At 41.8% G+C, this 18,747-nt stretch overlaps 1 protein-coding gene across 1 annotated transcript in view; it reads left to right on the top strand.

Annotated features, from left to right (window-relative positions):
• Positions 1–18,747, top strand: part of gse1 (Gse1 coiled-coil protein) — a 322,402-nt gene that overhangs the window by 107,628 nt on the left and 196,027 nt on the right. The gene's annotated exons all lie outside the window — the stretch shown is intronic.

Below are 18,747 nucleotides of genomic sequence, written 5' to 3'. Positions count from 1 at the left end.
GTTGCTATCCCTCATTTATCTACCACTCTATCACGTTTCCCCTCATTAGACACTGGCTGTTTCTGTGATCTCTGTGCCTGCGTATATCTAGCTTCCTTTCATCTCTCTGCGTCTGTATAATTAGCTCCTCTTCACCTCTGTATGTGCTCTGCCTCTAGCTTCACACCTCTGTTGCCGACTCTCTCCATCTTATTAAGGTGCCAGTTTAATGTCTTCCTCTTTGCTGCTGCTCCATTAGCTCTCCTTCTCATTACTGGCATTTCTCTCCTTGCATTCACTACATTCTTCCCTCTCTATCATTAACTCTTTGCCTCTCCATATGCAGTTTATTTCTAGATCTGTTTTTCTGTGTAGAGACCACTCTCATTTGACTGCTTTTCTAGTTTTTTTTATATTTTTCTTTTGTGTTCCCCTGCCCTTGACTCGATTTTTTTTCTTCTTTATCTTTGTATCTTTCCTCCTTTCCTCTCTTACACCCCCCTTTCATTTTCCATCCCATTTGAATTACATACTTCTCACTTACGTTTGCTCCTATTGTCCTTTTTTGCTTTCATTTTTCATGCATTTGGATTTCTCTGATACTTGTGCTTTGCAGACTCAGGAGGCTTTGAGGGGAACAGAAATGTTAGTACAATGGGTTAGTACATAGTGGGTGCTACATGTGTCCGCTCTTCCCAGGAGAAGATGTTGTCCGATTGTATTGGAAACCTGTCACGTCTAGTTTGAGATTTTATTATCAACCTTAAGCTGGCCATACACGTGGCGATCTGACGATCGTCAGATCCGCCACACACCATTCAGGGCTGAATCGGCAGGTAAGGAGGTAGAAACAATAGGATTTCTACCTCCTTCTGCCGATTCAGCGCTGAAGGGAGATTTTGGTCAGGCGCCTTCTATGGCGCCCGATCAAAATTTTCAAACTGGTCCAATCGGCGAGTTGGCCGATATCAGCAGCTTCCTGCGATATCGGTCGACTCGCCGACATACCATACACGCACCGAATATTGTACGAAACGAGGTTTTGTACGATATTATCGGTGCGTGTATGGCCACCTTTAAATAACAGGGGCCACATATGCCTGTGTCTATTTTGGCCCTTAGGTCAAATACAGGAGAAGTGGTGTATAGATCACAATGTGTATGAGTTTGCATTGCATGTGTATAACAGGCTTTACCTGTCTGCAAGAGAAAAGAAACTTGAAGAAAATTGAAGCAACTTAAAGGAGACCTGCTCGCAAGCGATCCTCTTCCTGTGTCATCTTTCTTCATGATCCTGGGGCAGATGCGTGCGCAGTACAGTGAAAAAGACAGCTTTTTTGTTAAAGTTTAGCTTTTCACTTTCAAGGAACGCAAAGACCCCAGGCCAGTGTGGATTTCTGCAAACATGAGCACCAGCCCAGGGTATCAGGTACCCCTTTGTGATCATACCTGTCCTTCTCCTTTAAATCTGGATCTCTAAGGATCTCTTGGTTTCATGTAGGGCATATTGGTCACCATCAAACTTTTCCCCTTCAGTCAAATGTCACTGTTGCCTTAGGGATAGGAACTAGTGCTGTAACAGGTAACAGGGAAGGAGTAGCAATTCTGCATTTTATCCTAAACATTCCTTCAGCCATACCCTAGCCTAGGGTAACCTGCTTTGGCATTGGCAAAAACTGTACAAGTGGGTGGACTGATGGCAGCTGGGGAAAGGCTGGTGATATTGTGGGGCAGACCCAATGACTATAGTCAAAAATAGTGTCCTAGAAGGCAGTTTTAAAAAATTGTAAAATACTTATTTTGCTTTACTAGGCAAAAAACATATTTCCAATTCTGTTACTGCTCAGTGTCTCATAGAGTATTTTTATAAGTTGCCATGTGAAAAGAGAATGGCTGTTGTGTGGGTGAAAAGACAGAGCAAGGGTTCTGCCATTGTATGTTTTTGTGTGTGTATGTCTTTGTAAGCCTCTTTATTGAAAGTGATGGCTGCAGGGCAAAGAGAATTACATTGGAGACAGTGGCTTTGGCAGCGGGCCCATGTTCCTGCTGAGTCTATGATGGGGGTGTGCAAGAGGTGAGCATATGATAGACATCTCAGGAGGTGAGTTTATTGCTATCTGACGTGTTAGGGCATAAACAAAGTGCAGCATTTGTTTTCCTTTCTCTGGGCAAGGGGGGTTGGGGGTGGCAGAAAATTTCACTGCAGAACCAGCTAAAAGTTGATAAGAATTGCCCATTCTATTGCATACTATAATTTAACTTAAAGGTAAACTAACCCTTCAAGAGTTTATTAATATTTTTCATGCATTGCCTACATTTGTATGTAGTATCAAGGAAAAGAAGGCTGGGCCAGCCAAGGATTCTGTTTATATATCTTATATTGTGTTTTTTAATATTAGCTTGGTTTTGCCCTGGGCATATGTAATAAGGTTGCATTCAGCTCCCAGGATAGCATTTGGCAGCTTTGGTATGACTCATTTTTGTCTGCTAGAGTGGTAGGGACCTGAAAGATTACAAAGGACAGGGAGGTATGCTTGGAATTATGTAGGTTGAGCCTGCTACATTACTTACAGCCCAGTTTTCTCAGTCACCCTTGCACCTTTCCTCTATATGGCATATGCTGAGATAAGGCCCATATAGAAGCTGTTTTACTGCTGCAATAAGCAGAGAGTTTATTTTACAGATAAAATGTGCAGTAAAAACTCCAGTTAGCCATGCTGGAAACATGCCAGGCACATTCATGCAGATGGTTGGATGAAGGGTTTGTTTTACAGGAATGTATTATTGTTCCTGTATGTGTGTCTATGTGTGAACATATTTGTTTGTGCTTTTCAATGGTGCTGGGTAACATTTTGGTGAAATGAAATTTTTATTCTTCACTCATTGGGGTGTGTATAGCCATACATACTGGTACGCCAGACTTTATTATGAACAAAGCAAGATTGTTATTCCTATTGTTATTACTATTTAACTTGCCTGTATGTTTATTGGAGTGTATGGGAAAAACAGCGTGCAGAGAAAATGCATGCAGACTAGGAGATTAAATACGCTAGTGATGCGTGGGCCGGCCCGATACACACGGACAGTTCTGAATTGTGGGATGTATGTAATACCTATACTAACAATAGGACTGATTCTAAAATTGAACTGTAGTAAATTATTCCTTATGTGTGCTCATTTGTGACTGGTCTCTAATCTGTTAAATGTGCTACCAACCCCTGGCAAGCAGGCCTGGATTTGTGGCGAGGCCGCACTCAGTCCACAGGCTGGTACAGTTGTCTCCTAACAGGAGCATCAGCTTGGGGGAAAACTTAGCAATCTATTTTAGTGGGAGTTCCTAATATTTTGGCACCCACAGTAAAATAGACTTTACATGTCCTTTAATCTTAATTGCTAAATTTACAGATTTTTGTCAAATTGCTTTTCTGTATGGTTATTGATCCCATAAGTAGGGATGGGCGAAATGATTTGTGCAGTGAAAAATTTGCTGCGCAACAGTAACACCGTGCGTCGCATTGGCTTTGGACACATGATGCGTGCGTTAAAAGCTGGTGCGTGTCAAAGGAATCAGCGCACAACGAATTTCACTGTCGCATAGCGGATTTTTCCACTGCGCAAAATTATTTCGCCCATCCCTACTCATAAGCACTTTGCTGTCTTGTGCCATAATTATGTCAATATCCATTATTTATGCTTTTTACATAAAAATAAGGAGACACTTGAAGAAGAATAAGAAGAAGTAAGAGGATTTTTCTAATACAAGGGGAAAACAATAACTACTTTATACAATAGAAAGGGCCTGTTCTGCATGTTCTGTTGACTCATTGAGCCTTGTTGGAAGGACTGAATGGGCACGTCCCATTGTGAGCTGACTGACTCTCACCTGCTCCTGTTTGCAGACAGGCACATTCTTGCTGGCTGGAGCTTTTGTTTACTCATCTACTGTAGCTCTTAGCAGTGTGACCTTAGCAGGTGTTTTTTATAAGTGAGCACCCAAACTTGTAACCACTTGCAAGAGGTATTGAGGGTGGAGTCTCTCTTTGTCACTCTTTTGTGGTGACAAAGACCAGAATCTGCCACTGTCTTATCAATTTGTATCTAGGAGGAATGTTGAGCATACAAGAACAGATTGGTACAGCTGGCCCATTGATGTGTTGCTGTTTTTGAGCACCATTGCAGTATTTAACCTACCGTATATACTCGAGTATAAGCCGAGTTTTTCAGCACCAAAAATGTGCTGAAAAAGTAACCCTCGGCTTATACTTGAGTATATGGATTTGAAGATGTTATTGTTCTTGTTGTTCGCACCCCCCCCCCCGTGCGCACGTCCGTCCATCCACGGGGAGGGGGGTGGGACCACTTCTGCAGGGCAGGGAGAGACTGCCATTCTGAGGAGGTACGTCCGTCCACAGGGGGGGGTGTGTGAGCACTTTCTGCAGGGCGGAGGAGGAAGACTTTATGGCCGGGGGAGACTTAGGGGAAGGTTTTGGGAGAAAGCCGGGAGGCCTATATGATGGATCAGTGGATGCCATGGCAGAAACATTTACAATCATGACAATCATGGTCACTATCAGCTTGTAAAGAAGGGGGAAGATTCTGGAACAGCAAGTTGTTCTGATACAATGGGAACTGAACACAGCACAAAAGCATACAAAAGCCTTGGGGACGCCAGAGGACGTGCACACAGCACACATATGATGGAAACAGCATACCAGTGAAGCATACGATTTATACAGTGGTAGCGCATGCAGTAGTACTTGTCACTTAGTATGGCAGCTTAGCCTTCCCAAACTTGCTTTTGTCTGCTGCTGTACCATTTTTTTTCCCTGTACCTGTTTTCTTTCCGAGTGCTGTAACTCTTCAAGGTAGGAGGGTCAAAGGGTCCTCCATCCACCTTTCCCTAATCATCTTTCCCTAATCTGCAGCTGCCAGCATGATATATTTATGAAGAGTTCACAGGGGGTTACGCTGAGTGTCCTTTTATTATTTATTTGATTATTGAAACTTAGCTGTAGCGGCTGCATTTCCCACCCTAGGCTTATACTCGAGTCAATAAGTTTTTCCAGTTTTCTTAGGTAAAATTAGGTACCTCGGCTTATATTCGGATCGGCTTATACTCGAGTATATACGGTACTTTGATTTAAAATGATATTTTTACCAAAAAAAGAATGCACTTGTATGTGCCTGATAAAATGTGAATGGTCTAATAAGCAAAGCAATGAGTTGAAAAAAGATCACTAAAGACAAAGCCATGTGAATTATTTCAGGGCAAAATCATACCCTTTGGCTAATGGCACATGGGCGTATTCTCGGCAAGCCGAAAAGCACTTGCCGAGAATACGCCCCCGCTACTGTAAATTTATCCTACCTTCTGCCTGCAGCCGAATGAATGGAATACGCTCGGGTGCAGGCACATGTAGCCGATATCTGCTAAAAATGTGAGACTTCATATCTTCTGCGGATATCAGCTAAATGTGCCTGCACCCGAGCGTATTCCATTCATTCGGGTGCAGGCACAGGTAGGAGAGTATGACGCTATTTTCGGCAAGTGTTTTTTGGCTTGCCAAAAATATACGCCATACGCTAAGGGGCACATTCATTAAAGTACGATTGAATCTGAATACTGAATTTGTACTGTGCCTATTTTTTGTGACTTTTTCGTTAATCTGCGCAACTTTTTTGTACCTTGCAACAATTTGCGCAACAATTTATGCTACAAAATCGTATCTGTTGCGCTAAGTACAAAAGTTTCAGATTCATTAAAGCTTGGTTATTGTGACTTTCCTTGGGCCAGGTTGGAGCTGCTGAGTGCCATTGATTCCTATGGGAGGCTTCCAAAAACATGCACAGAAGGATCAAAGTCAGAAAGGTTTTCCCACCGTTTACAATCGATACGAAAATTTTGTGACTTTCAGGGCGCCAATACGATATTATCGCGACTATTACTTTTTTTCCATAAGCATATTCGTGACATTTCCAATCATCAGAAATGATCTTATCTAATCCGAATTTTACCCATTTCAGGATTCGAACTCGTACTTTGATGAATCTGCCCATAAGTGTGGCATTAGCCTATGAAAATACTTGTTTTGAAGATTACTGTATTTAAAAATGTGTTTGCCATTAGTGGAATATGTGGTGTGGAAAAAATCCCATGATTAAGCCAAATTGCAGCGAGTACTTTAATTACTTGCAACAATTGTAATGTGCGCATAAGCCAAGGCAATTTTGGGGGGATCTCTTCTCCTGGTGGCAATTTTTTAATGTGGGCAACACATTTCCCTGTGTGTCACTGCCCTAAAGGATCTCTATCCAGTTTCTGGTAACTAGTTTTGCCTTCAAAATTCTCTGATATACATCTGTTCCTTTCCCTTTACCAGAGGTCAAAAAAAGACTTCATGATTTATTTTTCATCACCATGTATGCTTTAAACCTCAACCTTCAAAAGAATCAAAACAATTTGCATAGTGATGCAAAAGAAAACATGGAGTCACAATATGGACACAAATCATTGAATATCGAATGTATCCAGCTTTTTAACCAGCTGGATTCAAAAGCTAGATACATGTCCCCTTGGGGGGTTGTCAGTTTGTGGTAGTTTGATTAAGGTTCTAGACCAGAACCAAAACATTTATGCTGTAACATTATAAGATTGGAATTGCAAGTTGGTATGTTATACAACCCAGTGCGGCACTCGGATGAATGTTCCTAAATCTATTTTTTTACGATATATATATATATATAGGTTTATGTTTATATATATACTGTATAAACAAAGAACTTTTTTTAATTTATGGAGTTCTGTCCTACTATAAAATTTGAAGAAAAATTAGGCATATGAGGATGTTCACCTAATTGCCTGGAAGGGATTAAAGTTCTGCTAAAATTTCTTGAAAGTCAAAAATGTACCAACCAGATTTGGGATTGTGCAACAATTAGTTATGACTACCTTCGGACCTCATTATATTAAGGGAAAATATTACTTGTTTTTGTTTAATTACCCTTGAACAAACAGTAGAGCAATCCTTGCTTCTTTTTGTATAATGTAATTATAAAAACCTTAACTGCAGAACTGTATAACTGAAGGCATATATAAGAAGTTATGCATCTTATGTCACACATCTTTTCTAAGTCCCTCTGCTTTCTGTGGGTGTTCCACAAATTCTCAGGAAACCACTGTCCATTTTTCACAATAAGGTGAGAGAGGAATTGCATTACACTGTGAGCCTAAGCAAGTTAAGCATAAGTATTTTTTCCCTTTAACTGACATATTGTAGTTTTAATTACTGACTTTTTGCTGCACCATTTTGCATTTAAAAAAGACTGTAGATATAGTATATATAGCTAGTGGTATCCCTCATAGGAGTGCTATAATATGTGCTATTTCACAATTTCCAATTAGTGTTGTTAACTTGGTAAATAGCTTCCTATTCCTTTTTGGGGTTAACTACAGGGCTAGTATTAGCAGACATGTATCTTCCTGTCCCTGGTATGTTTGCTATGGGATTCCTAGCTCTGCACTCACCTCAAGAAGCCACTCCTTATATATTTAGAATCCCATCTGTCTTTGAGCAGTCATATTTGGTTCCCCTCTATTGGACACAAGAAGAAAATAAAGGCAGCTGCTTCCTTCCCCTTATGAGCTGATTTGTCCACTGATTAGAAAAGTGATGCTGGCCGGTAGGAGGCTTCTGCAGAGGGAAACCTCATTCCTGCCTACTCTTTCACAAGGTGAGGAAGTCTCCGTTGGTGTCAAAGATCAGTGTATTATTATTATTAACATTTATTTATAAAGCGCCAACATATTCCGCAGCTCTGTACAATAGGTAGTAGATAACTGTTCCCTTTTGTATGTATGTATGTATGTATAACTTTATTTATATAGCGCCACAAGGGTACGCAGCGCTGTACAGTCTTACAGAATACAAAATTACACACAGGGAGGACAAGTGATATAATAAATAAATACAATAAATACATATATATATATATAAGTGCCATGTGGTATGAGACACAGTAGGAAGGAGGTCCCTGCCCCGTAGAGCTTACAATCTGAGTGGTTGGGTAACATACAGGCACAAACTGGAAGGTAAGAGTGCATCATTTATGGGCATTTGCCCTTAAGCGCAGGACTGGGCAAAATAATGTTTTAGTGCTCCAGAAGGTAACAGCTGAGTTTTTTCTTAAAGAGAGTGGGTGAGTATTCCCTACGGAGGGATTCAGGGATAGAGTTCCAGAGGTAAGGAGCATAATCCTAGATGCATTTTTTCCCCCAAATTTAATTAAAGAACAAATGTTTCTTTATTTTTTTTACAGAAATTACGCCCTATTTCTTGCTGTGCCCCATCTGAAGGTGCTAGGTGGCCAGCCAACTTGGCCTGCCACTGAATGCATATAATGCATATGATGGTAAATATCCCTTTGTGAAGTTTATTTTAATACATACCTTCCAAATGTTCAGATTTTCGCAGGACAGTCCCAATTAAACAGCTCAACCCGCAGTCTTGAACTCTTACTGAAAAGTCCCTCGTTTTACTTTGATCTCCTGCACTGAATGCTAAAAAAGATACAATGTTTCTCAAATTTAACTAAATAAGCAGCTTTTTGCAGAGAGCCCAGAAAACTTAAGGGTGAAGACACACTGTGCTACTAGTAGCCAGGGCTGTGGAGTCAGAGTCGAGGAGTCGGAGTCGGAGGCAATTTTGGGTACCTGGAGTCGGAGTCGGCAAAAAATGAACGGACTCCGACTTCTACTAAATTTAAATGGGAATAAAAAAAAAAATAAAGCAAGTTTAAATGTCCCAATTCACAAACAGTCATAATTAATTACTTAATTACTGCTATAAGAATAAAGCCCAATGCACGCAGTGCATAAACGAACACGTTGAGTGACCATGAAGCATGCTTTTCATTGACTGTTTGAATGTATAAAATACATTAGCATATTAAAAACAGAGGAGTCGGAGTCGGAAGTATCAGAAACTGAGGAGTCGGAGTCGGAGAATTTATCTACCGACTCCACAGCCCTGCTAGTAGCAGCTACATTTTCAAGGCTACTAAACTCCAAACAATATCCTGCCATTGACAATACTGAGAATTGCCTCTGCTAAAACAAACATAGAGACAATTATCAGTAAATGATCAGTATTGTCCTTTTTAGTAGCAACAACAAGTAGCTGCTGCTAGTAGCTCCATGTGTCTTTGGCCTACCACACCTGCACTTAGATACTATTGTAACTAATTAGCTAAATAGCACATAAATCAACACCCCAAAATCCCCAGAAATGTGTTCAAACTTTAAATAACCTGCCAAATTTTGTAAAATTGGACTGGTATTTAGGGGGTGTGGTTGCAAAAATGGGCATGGCCAAAAAACTTTCACCACACTACACGGGGCATTTCTTTTTCTCCCTCTTTACATTTTTTTTTATGTTGGGAGGTAGGATTATAAGATTTTCATGGGGTGGGGTTCATGGTGCATCTGTACTCAGTAGTACAGAAATGTACACAAGTTTCTCTTTGTGGTAAAATTAGTGGTTATTTATTCAGTATGCAGTTAAAGGTAGATGGAGATAAGATTATTCATAAAAAAGTGCCTGAAGGGAACTTCAGTACAGCCTGGGTCAGAGCATTGTGTACCCTCAAATTGTAACCTTAAGGGCAGTGGCACACAGGGAAATTAGTTGGCTGGGGTTAAATCTTGTTATCGCAGGTGACTAATCTCCCCGAAATGCCTTCCCACCTGCAATAAAGTGGATTGGTGGTAGGAAGGCATATGCGGTGTGTATGCCGAAGCTGTGCCTGTCAGTGCAGCAAAACAGATCTGTGAATGACAGTGCATCCACTTCTCTCTACCTGCCAAAATTGCAGGTATGGAGAAGCAGACCATACTCCGGGTGTGACTTTGGCCTATGTGGGAGTGGTTTGTAGAACACATTTTGCAGCTAGATGTTACATTTAAAGGGGTTGCTCACCTTTAAATTATCTTTTAGTATGATGTACACAGTGCTTTTCTGAGACAATTTGCCATTAGTCCTTATTATTTATTATTATTTGTTTTTTTTTAATTATTTAGCTTTTTGTTCAGCAGCATTCTTAGAATTCTGTAATTCTAAGAAGCTATCTGGTTGCTAGGGTCCTATTTAGCCTAGCAACCAGGCAGTGGTTTAAAAGAGAAACAGGAATATGAATAGAAGAAGGATAAGAGAAAGATAAGTAAAAACTAAATTGTAGCCTCACAGAGCAATATTTTTTTGACTGGGTTCAGTTACCCCCATTTGAAAGCTGGAAAGGGTCAGAAGAGGAAAGCAAATAATTCAAGAACTGTTAAAAATAAAACATATACCATATCCATATTACAAGTTAACCTAAAGGTGAACCATGCCTTTATAGGTAGCACACCTTTACAACTATATCCAGACCTGCTCCAAGGTAATAGGTGTGTATTATAGACTTGTTAGGGGATTATATAGTGATGGTTTGCTACTAGAATGCTGTTCTGCTGCCTGACACTCTATGGAGAGGACACTAAGGGCTCTGGCTCAGGGGAAGATTAGTCGCCCACAACAAATCTCCCTGTTTGCGGGCGAGCAAATCGCCGGTGGGATGGCATACGCGGCGGCGCGATTTCAGTGGAATCGTGGAAGTTGCCTTGAGAGGAAACTTCCACTATTTCACTGAAATCACGCCGCCGCGTATGCCGTCCCACCGGCGATTTGCATTTTCGCTGGTCAGATGGCATTTCGGGGAGATTAGTCACCCATGACAAATCTCCCTCGACTAATCTCCCCGTGTGCCAGAGCCCTAAAGGATGGACAAGAGGTATGTGGCAGGCATTGATAAGGCAAATGTAAATTCATAGGTGCTGGGAGGCAGGATGCTATCTGTGGTGTCTGAATACAGAGATATGACTGATCTAAAATACAAAGCTTTATGAGTGGCAGCAGAAATTGCCTTCAGAGGTGGATGAGAGGGACAGGACCCCTGTGTGTTATAAAAACAGCAGTGTGATAATGTGATAGGCTAGGGTCAAACTGTGAATTCATAACTTGTGGGGCAGCCGTGCAAGTGTTTGGGTTTTACATCTTCTCATAAATCTGGGTATGCAGCCTCCTGTGGAATTGCTGAGTGCATAAATCAGAAGGTGGATGTACCTTGCGGGCCTCGGAAATTCAGTCTGTTCATGTGACATCCTTACTACCTTGTATAACAAAGATCATTGTGTAGAAATACTGACGTGTGCTGAATATTCTGGCACTTGGAACTGACAATGCTGTGTTACTGTATTTCCTTTTTTAATTCATTTACTAAAGTACAGGTTGTTAGAAGAAGCCACTTGGATGAGTGTGGAAATGTTTTCAAGAAAAACTCAGAAAAGTCCAGTTGTTTTAGATTTAATTCTACTAGATACTGGATATTTGTTTTAAAGGAGAAGGAAAGCCTAAGTCACTTGGGGGTGCCAAAATGTTAGGCACCCCCAAGTGACTTTAATCGCTTACCTTGAACCCCAGGCTTGTGCCCCTGTTAGGAGAAAACAGCACCAGCCCGGGGTAGATGCAAGCGCTTCCTTCTTCCATGTTGGATTTGTGCCTAACATTTTGGCACCCCCAAGTGACTTAGCCTTTCCTTTAAGAAAATGTTATGATGCTGGTCAACAGAGGGGATATATGCAGCACAAATAATGTGGTATAGTGAGGGAGATGTGTCCAACTTTTATACGTGGTAGGAAAATGTAGCAAAATGTCATGATGCCTAACTATACACTTTGCAGTTAGCCTGCTTGTTCCCAGGAACCCCTCTATCCATTCATTCATTTCACATTAATGTACTGATGCACATTTTGTTTGGAACACCCAGGCTTTATCAATGTTAAGGCAGTCTCATATACACTTGTCTACAGTATTGACCCATGATAGACAGAGAACTCTAGCAGAAAGTGATGGATCAGATAGACTCATCTCTAATTCTAAAAAATCCAGTGACTGCCTAAAACATCAACAGTGATATCCTGGGACTTGTCTGCCTGTGCATCTGCTCCCTTATGCTGCAGTGCCTGAAATGTGACACACAATGCAGACTTGATTTTTCCTAGAAGTGTATTCGGAAAGACTGGTCACGTGCAAAAGTGGATCCTATATCACTCCCCTATACATAGAAACTGCACCCAGTGACTTTGGAAGGGATTCATTTGCACAGGTATTGCTGCCCAACAGTGGAGAGGTGATGATTGCTACTTTGACATTTGTGGCATCTTAAACCACCCACGGGAATGTAGCCATTGAAATAAATAAAAAAAGAATAATGCAGTATTGCCATGTCACCCATATAAACACGCACAAAAAAATACACAAAAATACTGAAATCTAATTTTTCAAGTAGGTGCCTCTATTCACATCTTTAGTGGAGATATTTTTTTTCTCATGGTATCCCATATATAGGTAGGCTGGGCTTGTTTGATTTACAGCACTGAGCACAAAACCAGGAGACCTCTGGCTTATGTTCAAATTTACCTATATAAGGATAATGTTGCCACAAATTTGTTGGTGATAGCTATGGTGCTCTACCAATAAGTTGACCTGGGCTCCCTAAGTACCTGCAAATAAGCAGCAATGTTTCATTGAAACACAAGTGTATGAGAAAAATGTCCTTGATTGGATGTGGGGAATTTGGCTTATGGGTGTGTTCCAAGTCCAATGGTGATGGAACACAAGTCTGCTGTTAGTTAAATACATTTTTAAGTATGACTTAAAAATTGAGCTTGATCTCACTGCAAGCCTCATGACTAGTTACAAGCTCCCATTTATTTGTTATTAAGATTGTCCAGTTTTATATTACAATTTATCAAACCTGTTGTTTCTGTTGCATCAGGTGGTACATGCCAGAATTTTGAAGTGTTAATATGTTTTGTATAGAACATAGGTCCTGTAGAAGTTACATGGGCAGCTACCTAGCCTGGCCCATTCCCATAAATACTTATGTAGGGATCCCCAAGATTTGGGGCCCCTAGGATGGGACAGGCACTAGAGGGTGGCCTTAGGGAATTGGACACCTAAAAGTGGTCCTAGATGTTTTTCTGCTGAAAGGGAGTTTCCGCTGCATTTCTCACCAGTAGCCACAAGGTGGCGTGCAGGTTATATAACGGGATGCAGCCATGTGCTGGCAGACATTTTAGGCTGGGATAGCTTCTGGGTAGAGGAGCTCCCCCGGTCCAGTTATAGATAGTTTCAATGTCATAGGTCGCTCCAGGAGTGACATGTAGGACAAAGGAGTTTAGAATGGGAAGACATCGCCCCTCCAGGAGTGGTAGTGAGGTTAAGACCTCCCAGCATTACATCTGCTGGAGTGCAGGGCCACAAGTGGCTAGGTAGGTGGAACAGGTCACCGCTAGTCCAGGAGCCCGGATTTGAGGGTGCTTAGGCGAGAGTACCGGTGTGGGTCCCTGTGGTGAGGCTTCTAGCGTGAGTACCGGGGAGGACTCCAAGAGGGGGTGCCTTCTGGCGCGAGTACCGGGGAGATCACCTAGAAGGGAGCACGTGGCGTGAGTACCGTAAGTGATCCAACAGAAAAAGGGTCTCAGTGAGTAGTAAGGAGATATGCCCTGCATGCTGTATGATTAATATGTGCCACTCCTGGAGAGGACTCTGCCTAATAAACCGTTGCATCTATTTCACATACAATATTGTGTCTGCTGTGAATATCTGCCAAGCCCAGAGGACCACTACCCAGCTGGTAAGGAATAACCCCAGGGTGGGGTACATCACACCAGGAGTGGGTCCCAAGAGGGGCATAGCATCTTGATAGTTTCCCAGGGGGGTGGATTATAGTTCCACAACACCATCCCTGGGTGGAGGCACGCCATTTAGGGGAGAAATCCCTGTAAACCCCCATAGTAAGCGGGGGCTCAGGACTCCTGTAGCGCCAAATTATAGTGCTCCAACAGGTAGTGCCACAGAACCTGCAAAAGTGGGCTACACTTATATAAATTATAATGACAAATTTCTGTCCTTTTTCTATTAAACTGACAGTATTATATTAGGTTTAAATCATATTTGAGATATTTATATACAGCCGTACCATCTTGTACAATTAAGAGTAATGGTCTTTATGTCCCCGAGATTGGTCTGTGTGAAGGAGTTGTGCTGCTGTGATAATCATCATCCTCACAATAATCATCTAATAGGGACTTGCAGGAAGAGTGGATCATTTGACCTGTAATTTGTGCAAAAGACAATTCATTAAATTAGCCCATATATATGACTTGTTTGCTCTTATTGAATTGTGACATTAATCTCTTCTGCATTAGCTCTTATGATAATATCAGTGTTCAGTGCATAAGTGCAGGAAGCTCTGTGCAACATCACCCCAATTGAACATGGCATGCTTTGGTCTTTTTTGGGGAGGGGGGATATAATGTGAACCAGCTGTGGGGCGCACACAGCCTACTTGTGGGAAATAGCACATAAAAAAGCAGATAATGAGATACAGCAATACATGATGTCTATTAACAAAGCTTTAGCGCATAGAACATTTAAAGTCTTTGTTACTCCATGGTCACAGTAAAATTTAGGGCTCTGGCACACGAGGAGATTTGTTGCCTGCATTTTTTCCCCCTGGCGCTTTGGCGACAAGTTGCCACGACAATACACACAAAGAGATTTCATGCGAGTTGAGCTCCAGGCGATCTGCTACCCATGGTACACTCAACAATTAACCCCCCCTCATGTTTACTCAAGTCGCTCAGAAAAGGGTCTGTGTGCGATTTGAAACAGCAGGCGACTTGAAGTAGCCTCGTATGTTTTGACGCTGGCGATTTCCATTGGTTTAGCATTGGCATCTTGTCGCTCGTCTTGACGCCAAATCGCTCTTTTTAAAATCGCCGGCGACAAATCTCCTCGTGTGCCAGAGCCCTTACAGTTCAGTTTGACATGTAAGATAATAGAGAGTAATATGATATCTTCAAGCTGCTGTTTGAGGTTGAACGTCAACCTCCTATCTGTATGGACACGCATTTTTATCACTAAATAAAGAAAAAGCCTACTGGCTTTATTTTGCAAATTTTATTTTTCTTGGTTTTTTTTAAGCCCTCAGTGTTCTAAAATGTTCTAGTTTTTCAAAATGTGTGTATCATTCCCTTCTAGCACATCTCTATTATGTGTTCCCTCTTGGGAGCGTTCCCCTCTTCCTATTAGTGAGCTGAAGGTAGAGAGGTATAGAAAACTGCCCCCTCATACATAATTTGTAGCTGCATTTCTGCTATACATCTCTAGATTTGTGTTTTTTATTGTGTCAGAAAGACCTAAACCAGGTTTGGTTTTTTCATTAGCAAGGTAACCCTGCCAGCAGCAGAAAACCTGCACTGCATGGCAAACTTGAGAGGGCAGTGAATTAAATGTTCATAAACTAACAATTAGGTGGTAAAAAAAAACTAGGCCAAAGCCATTAAATATCTTTATAGTCTCAACACATAGCAGTGCCACTGTTGGCAGGCCTTGGACATTGGCTAAATTCGATGGGTGTTAAGATAAAATTAGTAATTCATTGTGATAGCCAAGGCCTTGCTTTTATCTTTGCACATGAAGAGCCACGAGAGCATCTGCTCCTGTACATGAAAACACAAAAGGCAGCATTGTTGGGAAGATGAAAGCCGGCCCTGCACGACTGCACCCTCCTGTAGCATACGCACGAGCCAGCCACCTCTCTTACCAGCTCATCAACATTTCCCATTCTCTAGAGGGGAAGTAAAATGTTTTTATTACCTGCTGCTCTGCTGAAAGAATGGGCAGTGCTATGATTTTTTTTAAAAAGTCTTAGATGAGGGAACAATAAGAAAACTGAATGTATGGTTTCATAGAAATGTCAGAGCATCTATAAGTGTGCATATATATGACTGGTAATATTCTGTCAGTGTTTTTATTTTATACTGTAATTAATGTACAGCATAGAGCAATGAGTAGCACACACACTTTTGTCCCAGAACATTATTATCTGTCTTGAAATATCTTGCAGCCCTTTACAGAGAATATAAATCATTTGAGTCCCTGGTTCACTGGAGCTTGCAATCCAAGTTCCCTATCACAATGTAAAGACCCAGTGAGGACTCCGTGTTGGCTCTGCTATTCTCAGGCTGTGGACTGGGGGGTGCAGGGCCCATTGGGGCTGCCACTCAAGGGGCACCCGTGCCCCTCACAAGGGCCCCCACCCGACTCCCTCCCCTGAGGGCGCGTCAAGAGACTGGCGGCCAGGGGAGCACTGTCTAGGGTTTGGGTCCAACCCTGCTTACGCACCTTTACACACCGCTCGGCTCTGCTTCATGTAGCTGTAGAGTACTTTTACTGAGGTGCTTAAGGCAGCAGATCTGTTTCTTTCAGCTTGCATTTTTTTGCAGGCTAAACCAACGCTCTGTGTGCCCTCAGCCTAAAATAGATTTTTGTGTAGTACTCCAAATTTTGGGATATTCCTTATCTGGCAAGTCTCAGGGTCCGGTGCAGTATCTTGACAGCCGGTTATCACCCTAAAAGCTAACTCCTACATTTGATTGCTAATCACTTATCAAGGAAGTTGAATTCCATTCAGATTGAATGTGCAGTGTCAGACTGTCACAGTCCTTTTGGGCTTCTCTGGGCCAAACTCTTCTGACAGCAATCTCTTATAGACCTGCACCTGCCATACCCCAGCGACAGCCTCAGACATGGGTGGATAAGTTGCTGCTATAGACAAGATTGCAGCATGCCAGTTTATGCTGGGTCTGAGTTGTACACATGTAGATGTGTGTATATATAATTGCGTGTCCGTGTACATATATGCAATCATTTTGTACCCTGTGGCAAAGTGTTAATTACCCTGTTTTCCATTACAAAGCTTTTTAATATTCTTGGTTCAAACCCCCAATTGAGGTGCATTATTAGGGCCTCCCTAAGTGCATAACAAGGTTACACTTTTCTATAAGTCATTCAGTCTTATAGAAAAACAGAATAACTTGTAACAGCAAATCAGTGTTCACTCTTAAGCCTACCTTAATTTACCTTCAAGCTGCTCTTCTAGAACAGCAAATGGGCATTGTTGTCAGGCTCTTAACTTGTAGCAGAACTAGGAAGGCTTATTACCTTTGAGTTCTTATAAGACTAACTAAGGCAAATTAATACACTCTAAGATATTGGTGCAGTATTATAACATCATGTTAGGTGTCCAGCTTTGTATACTGCACTAAAAAGAAGAGAAAATGGACGTGTCATGCTTGTATTCTAAAAGAAACATTGTTGGCTTCACTAGGAAGTTCAGTTTAGTTTAGGCAAATCTGGCTAAAAGGACTTTACATCTATCATCATTGCTTATCTGGCCCTCCCATGCCCTTATATACAAGGAAGATACAGTCAAGGGAAATATGTCTGGCGCTTGCAATCAGTTTAATTTGTTTGTTAATTTGTTTGCGTTAAAATCATTCCAGCCCCCACAAATGGCTTGCTGTAACTTGCTTAGTATGAACCTAATGAGTTTGTGTCTTTTGTCAGTTCTTATTTAACTATATATTTTGTTGTTAACTTAAAACTTTAGTGTAGGACAGGGATATCCAGCTAAAGGCCTGTGGGCTAAAGTGGCCAATCAAGGGATTCCAAGAACTTCATAGAACTCTTTCTTTGACGTCATCAGTTTCCTATAGTTTGGTCTTTGAACAAGCAGTATGACAATATATAGTATTTTACAGGCCTGGCTGGTAAAAATGAGGTTTGATGCCAATATTATTAATGGGAAAGAAAAATAAAAATAGGGACTGTTAGGACTGTTTTTAGTAAAAAAAACAAAACACCACTATCACTCTCTTATCTCTATTTTTATAGTGAGAGTGTATTATAGCCAAAGTGTGTTTGGATTATTAATATAACATTATTAATAATAATAACAAGATGCCACACCTCTGTGCCAATATAATGGTACTGCTTTCTTCATTTCACACTGGCACAGAACCTTGGAAATAAATTAGTTCAAATAATTTTGCAAATAAGTTATAGACCCATCATTGCTGTTGATAGCAAAGGATCCTTAACTTCCTGTCAGACAGACGCCAGATGGTCAGACTTGGCAGGATCACCTCATCCTCCATCATTATGAACACTGGTGCTCCACAGGGGTGTGTACTGAGCCCTCTCCTGTACTCACTCTACACCTACGACTGCACGGCCACTAGCAGCTCCGACATCATTGTGAAGTTTGCAGACGACACAACCGTGGTGGGTCTTATCATCAATGGTGATGAGACGGCATATAGGGAGGAGGTCAAGTGCCCTGTCACATTGATGCCAGGAGAACCATCTCACCCTCAATGTTACAAAGACCAAAGAGATGATAGTGGACTTCTGGAGGTGTGGAGGAGTACATACCCCCATCACCATCAGTGGAGCTGCTGTGGAGAGAGTGAGTAGCTTCCGTTTCCTGGGTGTGCATTTAGTGGAGGATCTCACATGGTCAGTTCACAGAGACAAAACAGTGAAGAAAGCGCAGCAGCGCCTCTTCTTTCTCAGGAGGCTGAAGAGATTCGGCATGAGCCCCTGCATCCTCAGGACCTTCTACCGCTGTGCCATTGAGAGTGTCCTCAATGGATGCATCACTACCTGGTAGGCAACAGCACTGCCTACAACCGCAAAGCTCTGCAGAGAGTGGTGCGGTGTTACGAAAGCATAATTAGAGGTGAGCTTCCCTCCCTCCAGGACATCTATAGGAAGCGGTGCCTGAGGAAAGCGGAGAGGATCATCAAAGACTCCTGTCATCCCAGCC

This window comes from Xenopus tropicalis, chromosome 4 (genome assembly GCF_000004195.4).
Source record: "Xenopus tropicalis strain Nigerian chromosome 4, UCB_Xtro_10.0, whole genome shotgun sequence".
Lineage (NCBI taxonomy): Eukaryota > Metazoa > Chordata > Amphibia > Anura > Pipidae > Xenopus > Xenopus tropicalis.
This window is presented reverse-complemented; position numbering and strand designations above follow the sequence as displayed.